The 17,387-nt window shown below is 40.3% G+C and overlaps 1 protein-coding gene across 1 annotated transcript in view; it reads right to left on the reverse strand.

Moving 5' to 3' along the window:
- The window catches only part of LOC110171276 (transmembrane protein 198-like), a 54,317-nt gene extending 37,135 nt beyond the window's left edge, over nucleotides 1-17,182 (reverse strand). Inside the window, exon 1 of the mRNA XM_020936966.2 lies at nucleotides 16,665-17,182. The gene's annotated coding sequence lies outside the window, so the exon portion shown is untranslated. The remainder of the gene's footprint in view (nucleotides 1-16,664) is intronic.
- Nucleotides 17,183-17,387: the final 205 nt, after the last annotated feature.

A 17,387-nucleotide genomic window follows, 5' to 3' on the forward strand; every position in this document is an offset into this window, starting at 1 on the left:
TCCTCCTCACATCACAAGTCTGCACTAATAAATGTCCTTTTAATCCAAACTCAAACAGATTGTCCATAAAAAGAATATAATCTCAGTGTTGCGCACGGCTGCGGGTGTAAACAAACACACGCGAGTGAAGTGAGGTGACTCTGTGGTGTGTTCAGGGACAGTACGGACACACACACAGACAAATTACACCGCAGATAAATACTGGTGCGGAGCCACATATGAGGACATTTATCTGTCTGTAAATTGGATTAAATGAACATAATGTAGAGAGTCTAAGCTTTATAACGAGGTATAACATGCCCACGTGAAATATCGGCCCATATCAGCAAGCATATCGGCCGATAGCCGATATGTCTCCAGGTGCCCATATTGGCCGATAATATCGGCCAGCCGATATATCGGTCGGTCTCTAATCAAAACTAATAAAAATGGCTTTCAATATTAATTTCCTGAACTAGAAATGATTGCCATTACAAACAGAATACGTCTTCCTCCTGAGCCCGAACTGCTCCATACTTTAGTCTTTCACTGACAGAGGACTGACTCTAGAGCTCTCCATTAAAAAGACCCAAACTGATCATTGACAATACATCCATCACAAATGTTGGAATTCCTGTCATCGCGCAATGCATATTGGGGAGGTTTTTCTGAAAAAGTGAGCATCAAATTGCCATGTTTGTTTTCCCAGTGGGATGCTATTGTCAAAGATGATCTTTTCAAGTCTTTTGAACCATTGTTTTTGTTTCTGGTTCTGATATGGTCATATTTTAGTTATGGGATTCGGACATTGTAATTGTGTGGCTGTTGGATGTCCTAAAAGCGGAAAACAGGCTTCGGAAGTTTGAGAACTCCATAACTGGAAAAGGGAATCAGATCTGTGTGACTGCAAACCTCTGTGTTTCACTTCCCAACGGAATAGAAAAACAGTAAAAAATGAAGGCGATGGGCAGTATTGATCCACAGGAAGGACCAGAAACCTTTGACTGCCTAAGAAATCATCCCGAGTTTGCAGCGAACATTTTGTATGTGGAGCACCATCAAAGCGGGATCCTGTTTGTTAAGTGAGAGGTACAGAAGACAAACAGGCTGAGCTCATATTTTCTTGTTGGACTGGCTTTACAGTAACATCACGACTTGGTCGCTTTGCTTTTTAAGGTGTTTCTTGGCGAACAGCTGGTGCGTTTCGCTTTGGCGTTGACCTTTTAAATTTGTAACCAAGGTTGAGTGAGGGATCGGGATTTTGCTTTGATGGCGCTCCACATACAAAATGTTTGCTGCAAACTCAGGATGACTTCTTAGGCAGCCAAAGGTTACTTTTGGCTGCAGGAAGTCAGAAATTCATGATGCATGTATTAGCAATGAATGAATCATTCTTAAAGCTTACGCAAAACCGACTTTCAGAGCTTTCAACCATAATTGTCCCTCTCAAAGTTGTCCAGTCTACCCCCATTTGGCTGCCACCAGCACACGCCCACTGCTCAAGGCTACTTTGTTCTCCAATTTTACTTTCTTAATTGGTGATACTTGTAGGATTCTATAGTGTCGGGTAGTCATTTTGGTACAAATGAAAAAAAAAATCAGCATCTGCTACTCTCTAGTGTGAGCTATTCAGCTGAGTTGTGATGATGTTTACAGCAAAGTCAGCTCCTTTTGGAAACCGTTTTTTTAATGCGGCAGTCAGCGCACTTGCCTCTTTTATTAAAGTCGTTTTAGATCAATTTTGCGATTTAAAATGTCAGCACAGTGATCTATATAGCAGACACAAGCACTATATGTCTTTATAATTGATTGCACAGCCCTAAAGCTCACCATCAAATTCTTGCTTTTAAGTCTGTTCAATTGATTGTAGTTGTAACGTAATCTTCTCCAAATGTAATTAAAGTCCATGTGAGAAACTACTAAAGCTACTGAAGTTTACTGGGTGAAACCTAAAACCTGGGAACAGGGTCACTGGAGAGGAGTCCATTGTCTCTGAGCACCACATAAACTGATGCACTCATGTGGACGTGGGCTACTCGGGCTGCGCTTGGACTTAAACACTGGTTATGTGAGATGTGACCAGGTTTGGCATTGAACTAAAGGACACACACAGTATTTTAGGAGCCTGAGTTTCTCTGTGGGAGGTACTTTACTGTAAACTGGAACTTGACAAAGAGGGAAACTGATGCAGAAGCACCAACGGCCCTGAGAATCCAAACATTATGAACTATTGTCTTCTTTTTCTTTCACACAACTCAAGAACAGATAAAGTAGGGTGGGGCAATTTTCCATTTGATTTTGGATTTTTTTTACCCTTTTCTGTGAACTGCAGATAATTATCAAAACAAAAAAGATGTAAAATTGTTTCAGTTAAAGTGCAGTAAATAATGAAACTGAGCTTGTTTTGCTTAAAGGGACAGTCTGGAATTTTGGACATAGGACCTCATTTCCTAGTGAGCCAGAGTGTTGGAGACGTGTGTAGACACTTTTTTAAAATATTCCATCCAGTCCTTGTATTTGCAGAGGTCGCTGGTGTTAGACTAGTGCATGTCAATGGCCATAGTTATCCTGCCACTAAAACAGTCTTACCCACTTCACAAAACACCCGAAGAAAATCTATTATTACACCAGACTGTCCATGTGAATGTCTGTGTTGATAGAATAATGTTTGAAATAAAACTAACCTTGCATCGCATGAATTGTCGCATGTTGAACTATTTTCTCATATATCAGTCCGCCACTGTCGAGCTTTCTATCAGGAAGTACAACTCGCTGCTGCTGCTCAGACATAAATCCTTCAAATAAAAAGACTGATTTTACTTCTAAAATTATTCCATCAACACAGGCCAGTCTGGTGTAATAACAGATTTGTTTCGGGTGTTTTGTGGAGTGGGTAAGACTGTTTTTAGTGGCAGGATAACTATGGCCATTGACATGCGCTAGCCTAGCACCAGCGACCTCTGCAAAAACAAGGACTGGATGGAATATTTTAAAAAGTGTCTCCACACATCTCCAACACACACTCCAACTAGGAAATGAGGTCCTATGTCTAAAATTCCAGACTGTCCCTTTTAAATGTTCACTTTTGATGTGGACTGTAAATGGAAATCCCAGTATGAAAGCTAAAGCAGCTCAAGAATGTGATGTTTCTCCATTACACATACAGTATATTTAACCATGATCATTGCAACTCTATAATCCACATGTGTCTTTTTGAGTTGCTCCTGTGTGCATGTTGTCCTGCTGTTCACACTGAGTTTCCATTTGCCCAGCCCAGAGGAGTGTGGTCGTGTGCAGGTCGGGGAACTCAAACCGATTTCCTCTCAGACAAATCAATATAAACATAAAATCTAATTAATCTGTTTTTCTTTGCTACACTAAACAGTGTGGGCCTCTGTTGTGTTTGAGGGGTAAGGGACTAGGGTGGACATTTGGACACAACCATAGACTCATCATCATTAACTTCAGCCTTAGCTTCCTCCTCCTGCAGTGTCCTGTGTGATTCAGCATCTCCCACTGCAGCCAAATGATCTCAATTCAATAAAGGTCCATTTGATTTGCCTTTGGCCCAGTGTGTGCCCACATCAGAGCCGCTTTTGTGGGGAAGACTCAAAGCTATGCCAGCCTATTACTCACCATCTGAATACATTATCAACTGGTTATTAGACTCAAATGATGCTACATTTCCAGTTTGGATGTTGTTACTGTATTTCATTTTGATGAATTAGATTTTCAGAGATGTTTATTTTAATATAAAAACCTCATTATGATATTAGCACTTTTTGTGATTTACTGGACAGTTGGAAATGTTCCGGCATTTCCAACTGTCCAAAATAAAAGGGATAATCAATTGTAAATCAAAAGTACAATGAGTACTGGGGGAACATGCATTTGTTTTTTTAAAGATACGGTATGTAACTTTCTGGAGGCGGCAGGATTCCATGGAATTGGAAAGTGCAAACCATACTTTGGAACATTCTCTATGAAGATCAGTGCTCTCCAACTTGTAGCTCGGAGATACCAGTAGATCTCCACCCCATTCCAAGTAGCTGGCCAAAGATGTAGGAATTAAACATATTACACTGAATAAAAAAAAAAAATATCAATCACATGTCTGTTATCATAGAAAATGTCTCATATTGTGCACTGATATGTTGATTTATGGTTTATGTTTATAGGCATCTAAATACACCCCATCTAAGAGTAGTTATATCAGCTCAATTTCATACAACACTAAAAGGAGTAGCTCTCTGCCACTTCTAATTTTTAGAAGTAGCTCACCAGGGGTAAAAGGTTTGAGACCCTGATGAAGATAGCTAATGATTATGTGGATTATATTGCCAAAATAACAACATTTATGGCTAAAAAGTTACATACTGTGGCTTTAGTAAACTGGCAAATGTTGGGAAATAAAACTCAAACATTGAGTCTCTTTGAAATTTGTTCTCTGCATTGGCCCAGCCTTCTGTGGGCAATCTGTCAGGAGCAGTGCCACGCTCCTGGGCCCATCTCCAGATTTGGCCAGTCTTAATCAGACGACCTTAGCTGAAGATCCACCTATTTGATACAGGGAGAACATGCAAACTCCTCACAGAAAAAGCAAACTTAAAATATAAAATCTTTGGTCAACTACAGGCAAATTATGGCCAGTGCTTGCCTTGAATATTTTCCATGTCTTGTCTTTCCTCTGGTCAGAGCTGTACTTTGCTGTGTCCGCAGTAAGCTACGTCCTCACATAAAACAAAGACCAAGATAGAATTAATATTTGGAGACTTTTTTTATGTTGTTCAAGTTAAGTTCAAGTTAAGTTTTTATTATTTCACTATTTTTAATTAAGTCATTTTTGTAATTATTCATTTTGCCTATGTTACTGAAAACTTCTGTAGTAAAAACTTCTCTGGCACCGAAAATGCATTACGCTGTGTGCCATTGACCTGACATGTGAGTGCAGAAAAAACAGACCCAAAATCAAATCTTTGGTTAACTATAGGTGAAATTAGTGTAGGATTATTGGCTTTTGACAGTTGAAAGTCCAGCCGTGATTCTGAAGCCAGACAGTGTGTCTCAAGACTTGTCCATGTCTGCGAGTGAACCTGCTCTCACCACAAACCCTAATGGAGCGGTAGAAGGGCCCTCCTATGGACTCTCCTCCTGCTGCAAGAATACACCGTCAAATGGAAACATAGATTTTTCATTTATAAGGAAAGCCTAGTATTTTTGGCATGCGGCTTCTGTGATTTTCTGGAGTTTGTTTTCTATCAATTTGATGATAATTCTGAAACATGAAAAACGAAGTAGTACATTTAAACTGTTATTCCTCACACACCTTATGCGTTCCCACATCTTAATTATTGACCGTGATAGTTTATAAGAGCTTTTCACAACTTTTAGAGCCAGAGCTTGCATTTTAAACAGTGCACTTCCTGATTATCAGACAGTGAAATTCTTTATAATATATGCTTGTTAAGAGCTGCGTATATTATCTGTACTGGGGTAAGACAAATTTTGCTAAATACATAAAAAAAAAAATCAGATACAGGGCTTTGCATGTGCGAATTGTGGAATGGCTTTTTTTTTTTTTTTAATCAAATGAATAGCTGCTGGTTTACTCTGCTTGTAACATAAGATTCAAGATTTTGTTTGTGCATTAAACTGTAAACTTGGCTATAGAACTGACCAAATTGTATGGGATTGATGGCAGAGATGTCCAGTTGGATTCATATTAAATCNAGGAAGCTAAGGCTGAAGTTAATGATGATGAGTCTATGGTTGTGTCCAAATGTCCACCCTAGTCCCTTACCCCTCAAACACAACAGAGGCCCACACTGTTTAGTGTAGCAAAGAAAAACAGATTAATTAGATTTTATGTTTATATTGATTTGTCTGAGAGGAAATCGGTTTGAGTTCCCCGACCTGCACACGACCACACTCCTCTGGGCTGGGCAAATGGAAACTCAGTGTGAACAGCAGGACAACATGCACACAGGAGCAACTCAAAAAGACACATGTGGATTATAGAGTTGCAATGATCATGGTTAAATATACTGTATGTGTAATGGAGAAACATCACATTCTTGAGCTGCTTTAGCTTTCATACTGGGATTTCCATTTACAGTCCACATCAAAAGTGAACATTTAAAAGGGACAGTCTGGAATTTTAGACATAGGACCTCATTTCCTAGTTGGAGTGTGTGTTGGAGATGTGTGGAGACACTTTTTAAAAATATTCCATCCAGTCCTTGTTTTTGCAGAGGTCGCTGGTGCTAGGCTAGCGCATGTCAATGGCCATAGTTATCCTGCCACTAAAAACAGTCTTACCCACTCCACAAAACACCCGAAAGAAATCTGTTATTACACCAGACTGGCCTGTGTTGATGGAATAATTTTAGAAGTAAAATCAGTCTTTTATTTGAAGGATTTATGTCTGAGCAGCAGCAGCAGCGAGTTGTACTTCCTGATAGAAAGCTCGACAGTGGCGGACTGATATATGAGAAAATAGTTCAACATGCGACAATTCATGCGATGCAAGGTTAGTTTTATTTCAAACATTATTCTATCAACACAGACATTCACATGGACAGTCTGGTGTAATAATAGATTTTCTTCGGGTGTTTTGTGAAGTGGGTAAGACTGTTTTAGTGGCAGGATAACTATGGCCATTGACATGCACTAGTCTAACACCAGCGACCTCTGCAAATACAAGGACTGGATGGAATATTTTAAAAAGTGTCTACACACGTCTCCAACACTCTGGCTCACTAGGAAATGAGGTCCTATGTCCAAAATTCCAGACTGTCCCTTTAAGCAAAACAAGCTCAGTTTCATTATTTACTGCACTTTAACTGAAACAATTTTACATCTTTTTTGTTTTGATAATTATCTGCAGTTCACAGAAAAGGGTAAAAAAAATCCAAAATCAAATGGAAAATTGCCCCACCCTACTTTATCTGTTCTTGAGTTGTGTGAAAGAAAAAGAAGACAATAGTTCATAATGTTTGGATTCTCAGGGCCGTTGGTGCTTCTGCATCAGTTTCCCTCTTTGTCAAGTTCCAGTTTACAGTAAAGTACCTCCCACAGAGAGAAACTCAGGCTCCTAAAATACTGCGTGTGTCCTTTAGTTCAATGCCAAACCTGGTCACATCTCACATAACCAGTGTTTAAGTCCAAGCGCAGCCCGAGTAGCCCACGTCCACATGAGTGCATCAGTTTATGTGGTGCTCAGAGACAATGGACTCCTCTCCAGTGACCCTGTTCCCAGGTTTTAGGTTTCACCCAGTAAACTTCAGTAGCTTTAGTAGTTTCTCACATGGACTTTAATTACATTTGGAGAAGATTACGTTACAACTACAATCAATTGAACAGACTTAAAAGCAAGAATTTGATGGTGAGCTTTAGGGCTGTGCAATCAATTATAAAGACATATAGTGCTTGTGTCTGCTATATAGATCACTGTGCTGACATTTTAAATCGCAAAATTGATCTAAAACGACTTAATAAAAGAGGCAAGTGCGCTGACTGCCGCATTAAAAAAACGGTTTCCAAAAGGAGCTGACTTTGCTGTAAACATCATCACAACTCAGCTGAATAGCTCACACTAGAGAGTAGCAGATGCTGATTTTTTTTTTCATTTGTACCAAAATGACTACCCGACACTATAGAATCCTACAAGTATCACCAATTAAGAAAGTAAAATTGGAGAACAAAGTAGCCTTGAGCAGTGGGCGTGTGCTGGTGGCAGCCAAATGGGGGTAGACTGGACAACTTTGAGAGGGACAATTATGGTTGAAAGCTCTGAAAGTCGGTTTTGCGTAAGCTTTAAGAATGATTCATTCATTGCTAATACATGCATCATGAATTTCTGACTTCCTGCAGCCAAAAGTAACCTTTGGCTGCCTAAGAAGTCATCCTGAGTTTGCAGCAAACATTTTGTATGTGGAGCGCCATCAAAGCAAAATCCCGATCCCTCACTCAACCTTGGTTACAAATTTAAAAGGTCAACGCCAAAGCGAAACGCACCAGCTGTTCGCCAAGAAACACCTTAAAAAGCAAAGCGACCAAGTCGTGATGTTACTGTAAAGCCAGTCCAACAAGAAAATATGAGCTCAGCCTGTTTTGTCTTCTGTACCTCTCACTTAACAAACAGGATCCCGCTTTGATGGTGCTCCACATACAAAATGTTCGCTGCAAACTCGGGATGATTTCTTAGGCAGTCAAAGGTTTCTGGTCCTTCCTGTGGATCAATACTGCCCATCGCCTTCATTTTTTACTGTTTTTCTATTCCGTTGGGAAGTGAAACACAGAGGTTTGCAGTCACACAGATCTGATTCCCTTTTCCAGTTATGGAGTTCTCAAACTTCCGAAGCCTGTTTTCCGCTTTTAGGACATCCAACAGCCACACAATTACAATGTCCGAATCCCATAACTAAAATATGACCATATCAGAACCAGAAACAAAAACAATGGTTCAAAAGACTTGAAAAGATCATCTTTGACAATAGCATCCCACTGGGAAAACAAACATGGCAATTTGATGCTCACTTTTTCAGAAAAACCTCCCCAATATGCATTGCGCGATGACAGGAATTCCAACATTTGTGATGGATGTATTGTCAATGATCAGTTTGGGTCTTTTTAATGGAGAGCTCTAGAGTCAGTCCTCTGTCAGTGAAAGACTAAAGTATGGAGCAGTTCGGGCTCAGGAGGAAGACGTATTCTGTTTGTAATGGCAATCATTTCTAGTTCAGGAAATTAATATTGAAAGCCATTTTTATTAGTTTTGATTAGAGACCGACCGATATATCGGCTGGCCGATATTATCGGCCAATATGGGCACCTGGAGACATATCGGCTATCGGCCGATATGCTTGCTGATATGGGCCGATATTTCACGTGGGCATGTTATACCTCGTTATAAAGCTTAGACTCTCTACATTATGTTCATTTAATCCAATTTACAGACAGATAAATGTCCTCATATGTGGCTCCGCACCAGTATTTATCTGCGGTGTAATTTGTCTGTGTGTGTGTCCGTACTGTCCCTGAACACACCACAGAGTCACCTCACTTCACTCGCGTGTGTTTGTTTACACCCGCAGCCGTGCGCAACACTGAGATTATATTCTTTTTATGGACAATCTGTTTGAGTTTGGATTAAAAGGACATTTATTAGTGCAGACTTGTGATGTGAGGAGGAGCCTGTGTGAGCGGAGAGTGTTGGAAATACATCGATTTTGAAGCTAGTTTAGGTTTTGTTAGCGATTAGCTGCTGTAGCTCCTGCACATAAACAGGCTGTTTTCTATTGGCCTATTGTAAAGTGACTATATTGGCCGTATATTTGTTACTGGACCTGTATTGATATGTAAATGAGCTGTGAATAGACGTGTGAATGATCCACATTTATGCATATAATTAATTACCGCGGCGCGCACGTTTTTACGGCTAAAGGCTAATAGCGATAGTTTACTAGCTAGGAGTTATGGGTTGGTCGCGATCGAAGCGGTTCTTAGAGCCGGCTCTTTGAAGCGAACAACGGGAGCATGTTTCTTATTGGGAACTGTGTTTTCTCTTTTTCTCACTTTTTCTCTTCAAGCCGCTTGTAGACCCGTAGTTTGACAGCAGCAGCGGCTGAAAACGAAACTTTCAGAAATATGCGTGTGCACAGGATTAAAAAAAAGTGCATATTTGGCTGCAGTTCAGCATAAAATGAATAAACCAGGACTAATCTTGAGCACGAGTGAGGGAGAGAGATAGAAACCGAGTCCCGACACTCAGACCTGGTTAAGTTCTGGTTTAGTCCTGTTTCACACATGGTTTAAATCTGTTTTAGTCCTGTTTTAGTCCTTTTTCAGTCCTGGTTCAGTTTTGGTTTAGTCCTGCTTGCAACAAAACAATCTCAAGAGTCGCTTGGGAGCCGAAAGAGCCAGCTGCTTTAGTGAGCTGACCCAAAAGAGCCGGTTTTCAAAAAAAAAAAAATGGAATACCCATCACTAGTAGCTAGAATGTGATGCAAAAATGCCATTAGGCCAATCTACTGTATGTAAATATGATGTAAAGAGGCAGAACAACAATAAATGTTGCCTAAAATAAACCCAATTTAGAATCCACTAGAGCCAAACCTAAGTTTTTTAAACAATTCAAGATTTACAATGAATTTTTACATCACTAAATATATCGGCGAATATATCGGCTATCGGCAGCTCCAACTCCCATTATATCCGTTTCATATCGGCCACAACAAAATCCATATCGGTCGGGCTCTAGTTTTGATAAAGACAACAATACAAGTAGTCCATTTTAAACAGTGTGTAGTGGTACAAAGTTATTCCTCACTTACCTTATGCATTCAGAGCATCCTAAGTATTCACCGTGATGAGTTTCTAAGCACTTTTTACAACTTTCAGAGACCAGCGAGAAGTTTGTCGTCACTGTAATGCTAACAACAACTCGCATACCACGCATTTCCTGATTCTTGGACCATAAAACGCTTTCCAATTACATGCAGACAGCAGTACAGACACAGTAGACTTTGAGCTGCTTAAACAATAGATCTGTTTTCCTCATATACGAAGAAAGTATGTAGAGAGCGTGCTTGTGGAGTGGGAGAGAAGTTATTTTACGAAGCTTCAAACAGGTTTCAGTCTAATAAAGGGTCACACAGCTGTCTTTTGTACTAATTGAAAGGCAGAGGGTGAAAAAGAACATGTGAAGCCTATCTTTCATCGCTGCCTGCTCCTCAACCCTCCTCTCTCTACTCCTCTGTTCCCATCTCTTCTCTTTCTCTTCTGTCTGCATTCTCTTCTTGCTCTCTCCCATCTCTCCTCTTGTTCTCGTGCTCTCTCCCTCTCTCCTTTCCTCTCTTCACTCCCCTTTCTCCTTTTTTTCTCCTCTTTCCCCCTAACTCTTCTCTCTCTCTCTTCTTTCTTTCTCTCTCTCTCTCTCCCCTCGTTCTCTCTCCTTTCTTCACTCTCTCCTTTTTCTCTTTCCCCCTAACTCTTCTCTCCCTCCTCTTTCTCTCTCTCCCCTCTCCTCTCATTGTTGTGCTCTCTCCCTCTCTCCTTTCCTCTCCTCTCTTCTCTCCTTTCTCTTTTTTCTCCTCTTTTTCCTCTTACCCCTAACTCCTCCCTCTTTCTCTCTTTCCCTCTCTCCTCTCTTTCTCGTGCTCTCTCCCTCTCTCCCTTTTTTCTCCTCTTTCTCTCTTTCCCCCTAACTCTTCTATCTCTCCTCTCTTTCTTTCTCTCTCTCCCCTCTTTCTCGTGCTCTCTCCCTCCTATCTTCACTCTCCTTTCCCCCTTTTTTCTCCTCTTTCTCTCTACTACCTAACTCGTCTCTCCCTCCTCTCTCTTTCGCTGTCTCTCCCCTCTCCTCGCTTTCTCACGCTCTCCCTCCCTCCTTTCCTCTCCACTCTTTTTTCTCCTCTTTCTCCCTTTCCCCCTAACTCTTCTCTCCTTCCTCTCTTTCTCTCTTTCCCTCTCTCCCCTCTCCTCTCTTCACCCTCCTTTCTCCCTTTTTTCTCCTCTTTCTCTCTTTCCCTCTCTCCCCTTTCCTCTCTTCCTCATGCTCTCTCCCTCTCTTCACTCTCCATTTTTTCTCCTCTTTCTCTCTTTCCCCTAACTCTTCTCTCCCTCCTCTCTCTTTCCCTCTCCCCCCTCTCCTCTTCTCCCACTCTCTCAACAACTCAGGGTAGGGCTTCCTTTGTGCATATTGAAAAGGGACGCTCCATCTCTTCTTGCAGTCACATTCCCTCTCTCTCTCTTTCGGTTCCTCTGCTCCACTCCTTCTCTTCTCTCGCTTACTTACTTACTTTTCCCCATGTCTCTTGCTCTCTCTCTTTCTCTCTTCTGTCTTCTCTCTCTCACCCCGCACCCCCTCCTCCTCTCTCTCTCTTTCTCTTCTCTTTCGCTCTCGTCCCTCTCTCCCAGAGCAGGGTAGGGCTTCCTCTGTGCATTTTGAAAAGGGGAGAACCATCTGGCGTGCAAACGGACAGAGGAGGTCAAACACATCCTTTATTATTACATCAACAACATGATTTCAAGTTCAGATATAGGTTCAAGTACGTTCAGGTAGTGACTATGGTTCAAGACGATGTATCTGTTTTTTTACCGTCTTTAAAAACGTGAAGAAACAGAAATAGTTCACTTTAAACAGTTTGCAGTGGTCCAGAGTTACTCCTCACTTAAGTATTCACCATGATGAGTTTATAAGCACTTTTCTCAACTTTCAGAAGGCCAGACAGAAGTAGCAGGCTCACGCACATTTTATGATAATTAGAGCTGGGTATCATTAAGAAGTTGCCGATACGATACATACCTCGATACATAGATCACGACATGATACATACCTCAATACATAGACCACGATACAATACATACCTCGATACAGTGAGCTTAAAATTCAATATGATGTATTTCAAATTGAAAAAAAAAAAGGCTAAATCATGTCTCTGTGAAAATAAAAATCTTTGTTAAACCACTTCTTGTGCAAAGTTCATATGAAACACAAACATTTTAATCCTCAAAACAGTGAAAATGTCAAATGTGTTGCATAAACGAATTTCCTTCCTCTAAACAAACAACAAAACTATTGCACTATAAGAAAATAATTTAGTAAAATACACCAAAAAATACTCTTGGCGATATATCGATACAGCACTCTCCGATACAGTACCATCACATTAAACAATAGGATATATCAATATTTCGATATTTTTGCACACCCCTACTATTAATAACGATAAAACACTTCATAAATAGATGTTGACAGTACACAGCTGGCTTACAATATAAATGTACTGGGGCAAGGCACATTTCGCTCAAATACATGGGGGAAAAAATCAGATACAGGGCATTTAAGGTTAGGATCGGTCTCCAGGAAATTAACATAACGCAATATCCTCAAGAAATATGGAAACCCAATGTCTATGGAGTTGTTTTGTCAAAAGTATTGAAAGCCAGATGCAAACTGATAAGAAAACTAAATACTCATTTGAGCAGAAATGACAGAAACCAGCTTTTCCTTTTCCTTAGAGTGATCTTGAGCTGTATCAGAATAAGTATAAGAGCACATAGACTGCTATACACCCAAGGACCACGATGGAACCTACCTGGACCACTGAGGGATAACACACATAAAAGAAAGTATCACTCTATTCTAAAAAGGTTTTTCTCATGGCAAGGAGGAGAGAGGGAGGGGGTGGAAGAAGGCGAGCCTAAAGGAGAAGCGCTAACTACAGGCTGCATGTGGGACAGGGCAGGGTGTCATCTCGTAGTATCCCAGAGGCACTCCCTCCCACAGAGACCACAGGACGAGCCTGGGACACACGCATTTGACTCACAAATGCAGTTTGCAAAAGAAGTCTACACATAAGCGAAGGGTGAAGAAATGTTCAGTAAAAGCGTTATGCAATAAAGTAAATGTAACATAACATAAAGGTGACGCACAGCTTTTCCATTCTAAATATGTATAAGTTTATCTTATATTTGATTAGGAATATGGGGCTATAAACGTCCTATATTACATAAAATGATTCTTGTGAGATTTAAGACATATCATAATGTTACTTTTACCTCATCAAAAACAGACCTGGAGTTGTGTTTTGATTCATTCACACATGTCTGAGAAACCCTTTATTATTATTAGTCTATCATCATCTCCAAAGCTCAAAATGCTCTGTTCCACCTTGTGATGTCATGCGGTTTTTAAGTTAACGGCTCCTTTTATGGCAAAGGAGAAATTCAATTTGTTGACAGGACAAAAGCTTATTGGTCTAATACATTTCGCAGCTCCCAGAACTGTCTCAGAACTGAAGAAGCAGCTTGGATGAGCTGCAAAACGTATTCGACCAATAAACTTTTGTCCAGTCAACAAATAGAATTTCTCCTTTGCCGTGGATTCTACCTGGACGACTGAGGGATTTTTCACATATCTTGAGCTCCTTTTACCTTTAGTTGAGTGAAGATTAGCAATTTCAGGACTTAAGTCATCCAAATGATTCTAGTGAAGGTGTATGGAGTTTAAAAACACCATGGAGCACTTCCTTCCTGTATTACCACACGGCATCACAAGGAGAAACAGAGTGTTTTCTGTTCTGGGAGAAGAACTCAGCCTAAACATGCAGGGTTTGTGAGTTAAACATGTGTGAATGAAACAAAACAACTCCAGGTCCAGGTTTGTGATGAGGAAACTACATAACACAGATCAGAGAATATTGTAATTATGGACCCTTATTTGCAAAGGCAGAAATGATTTTAGGTATTAGAAATTCAACTCATCATACAATCTTACATCTTTATCATGTGTAAAAGTGCTAACCCTGTAGATTTGACCTCAAACATTTTCTGAAAGTTGGTGATTCCTGCAGTTCAAAATGATTCCCAAATGCCAGTGTTTTTGTACATTTTTTAACTGTTCTCCATATGGAATCTATATAGAATGAGTATGCAGAATTATTATTTATCATATCATCAGCCTAACTTTTGACAGCAACTTGGTAGTAACTATTTTGTAAAGAAGATACAAATGTGAACAACTGACTAAAGCAATCATAACATAAGACCAAACCAGGGGGAAAGACAGAACTAAGCCAAAACAAAGAAGAGAGAAAGAGAAAAGTGCTAAACCAGGACTGGACCAGGACTGGACCAGGACGGGACCAGGACGGGACCAGGACGGGACCAGGACGGGACCAGGACTCGACCAGGACGGGACCAGGACGGGACCAGGACGGGACCAGGACTCGACCAGGACTCGACCAGGACTCGACCAGGACTCGACCAGGACGGGACCAGGACTCCAAAGTAAAAACAGAACTAAAACAAGACAAAATCAAAACCAAACCAGGACTAAACAAGAACACAAATGTGACCAACTGACTAAAGCGATCATAAAATAAGACCAAACAAAGATGAAAGACAGAACTCAGCCAAAACAAAGTTCCAAGAGAAAAGCACTAAACTAGGACTGGGCCAGGACTGGGCCACGACTGGGCCAGGACTGGACCAGGATTGAACTAGGACGGAACCAGGACTGAACCAGGATTAAACCAGGACTGCAAAGTAAAAACAGAACTAATAAAAACAGGACTAAACAGGACAGAACCAAAACCAAACCAGGACTAAACAAGGACTAATCAGGTCTACATCAGCACCAAACAAGGAATTAACCAGGATTGAACCAGGACTAAAGTCAGAAATATACCATGAATATATTAGGACTAAACTAAACCTGAACCAGGAGGACTGAACCTGGATTAAACCAGGACTGAACTAGGCTTAAACCAGGACTAAACCAGGAATCAAAAGTACCATAAAAGAACTTGACTACCTAATTCAACTCATGCCAACACCACAACTTTCAAAGCAGCATAGAACTATCTTCAAATAAAACTGAAATTATACAGCAATTACATTTTTTATTATGTCTAAAACAACCGGCATTGTCGTATTCAAAATTATATACCAGAAATTTGAACAAAACAACTTTTTATTGCACTACAATAGCAAATTATCACAAAATAAAGTGTAAAATTGGACCGAAACAACTCCAGAAAATATCAGCCAACATGAAAACCACTTCAAAACTAGTAATTAACTTATTTAATGTGAGAAGAAAAGCTCCTGTTGAGTCTGCTAAGTAGTTGAACCTTTGACCTTCTTTAGAGTCCAAGTACCTGGAAACGTGGATGAGTGGTCACCAATAATGTCTTAATTATCCCAAATCACTGCGCCTCCCCGTGCTAAAACAGAGACGATGAATCAGGCTAAAATGTGGCTAAAATAAAGAAGTACTCCATTTTGTTAAGTAAAAGTACAGATACTGGAACAAAACAACACTCAAGTGAAAGTATCATGTGAAAAAATCTGCTCAAGCAAAAGCTGAATCTGCTGAAGTAACAGTTTAAAAATGCACTTAAAAGAGTAAAAAGTTAAAGTATTTCATGCAGATTTTGAGGTCTAATAAAGCTTCAAATGTAGTAATTTTTGTGCTGAATTTTGTTATTAATAATTGATCATTTTCTACTTTTATTTGTATGTTTTTGTTTCCTCAAATTATGAACTAACCCTAAATTTGACTTTTCAGCAGGTACAATAAACAATAAAAAATACTTTTTAACTTGTCAGTCCAGTTTTCAAAAATACAGATATCTTCACTCAAATACAGTGAAGTAAAAGTAAAAAGTATCCAATTTAACGCACTTAATGCACAGATACAAATGTATACTTAACTACTTGCACTGCAAATTTCTCTGATCTGGCCAAGATTTTAAAACTTATATCTGGTTATTTCATCTTGTTTTCAGGTTGATTATCTACTTACTAGTTCTGAGACAGCTTAATTCTAGTCTAAAGGTAATTTATTTTAAGATAACTTGATCTTGCTGCATGGACAGATCATTTCACTAGTTTTAAGTCATTTTCTGATAGATTTAAGTGTTTATATCTTAAATTTGGGTCAATCTTTTTTGCAGTATGGTTTATTTTGCAGACATGAAACCCCAAAAGCAACGTGTCCCATTTAATTTTTAGAGCCAAGACTTGAATCATTGAAGTCCAGGTTAACATGGGCTTTTGTAGTTGCTTTACAATGTATTCAAAGCATATGACATCTTTAGAAGTGGGTTAAGTTTGAGTTCCCTTTTATCAAACCCAAGAATAGCCTTTTTATTGTATTTACGTGGCTTAAAACTTACCTATTTGCCCGTGTGGAGCTTGCTTGGGAAGTAGTTTTGCAGTCAGTTCACTCCTCCGTGACAAGTCTCCGCAGCCGCCGTGTGAAGCAGGAAAAAACAGCCGACCATCCAGGCTCTCCGCGCGGCTAGGGGACGAAGGAAAACCGGTTCTTTCAACTCGTCTTACCCGCGGGCTCTTTCTTGAAATTGTGGGGTTAAATTACACCATGTTTTATCTTTGTGAGTCAGGCAATTTAGCTGAAAAAGAAGCAGTGTGACTCAGCGTCTCCCAAACTTTAGCGAACTTTTCTGGAGGTCCTGCAGTTGACGCCACGATGAAGCCCGAAAGAGTCCCACCTCCTCCGGGGAGAATCGAAGCGAAAGGCCGCCCCTGTTCTACTACTTAATCTTTTTTTTCTCTCTTCTTTGCTTGGGTTGTTGGTGAAAACGCGGTCAAAATAACAAAAGAGGACCAGAGGAGAGAAAAGAGAGGTTCCCCCTTCGTGAGGCTTTGCGGGGCTGATCGCTCCATCCAAGCCGAGCCGTTGGTTTGTGGGAGCGGGGGGAGGAGGAGGAGGAAGGAGGAGGAAGGAGGGGGCTGGCTGGAGGATCCCGGGTTAGCCTATGGAGACGACCTAATAATTATCATAATAACAGCTTATAGGCTATCCATTTTACAACCTTTTCACTTTTTATGAGAAGTAATGGGAAGCAAGTTAGAACCGTCCTCTCTCTCCAAAACAC

Source organism: Boleophthalmus pectinirostris, unplaced genomic scaffold, assembly GCF_026225935.1.
Source record: "Boleophthalmus pectinirostris isolate CB_2022bp ecotype Guang Dong unplaced genomic scaffold, ASM2622593v1 HiC_scaffold_3, whole genome shotgun sequence".
NCBI lineage: Eukaryota > Metazoa > Chordata > Actinopteri > Gobiiformes > Gobiidae > Boleophthalmus > Boleophthalmus pectinirostris.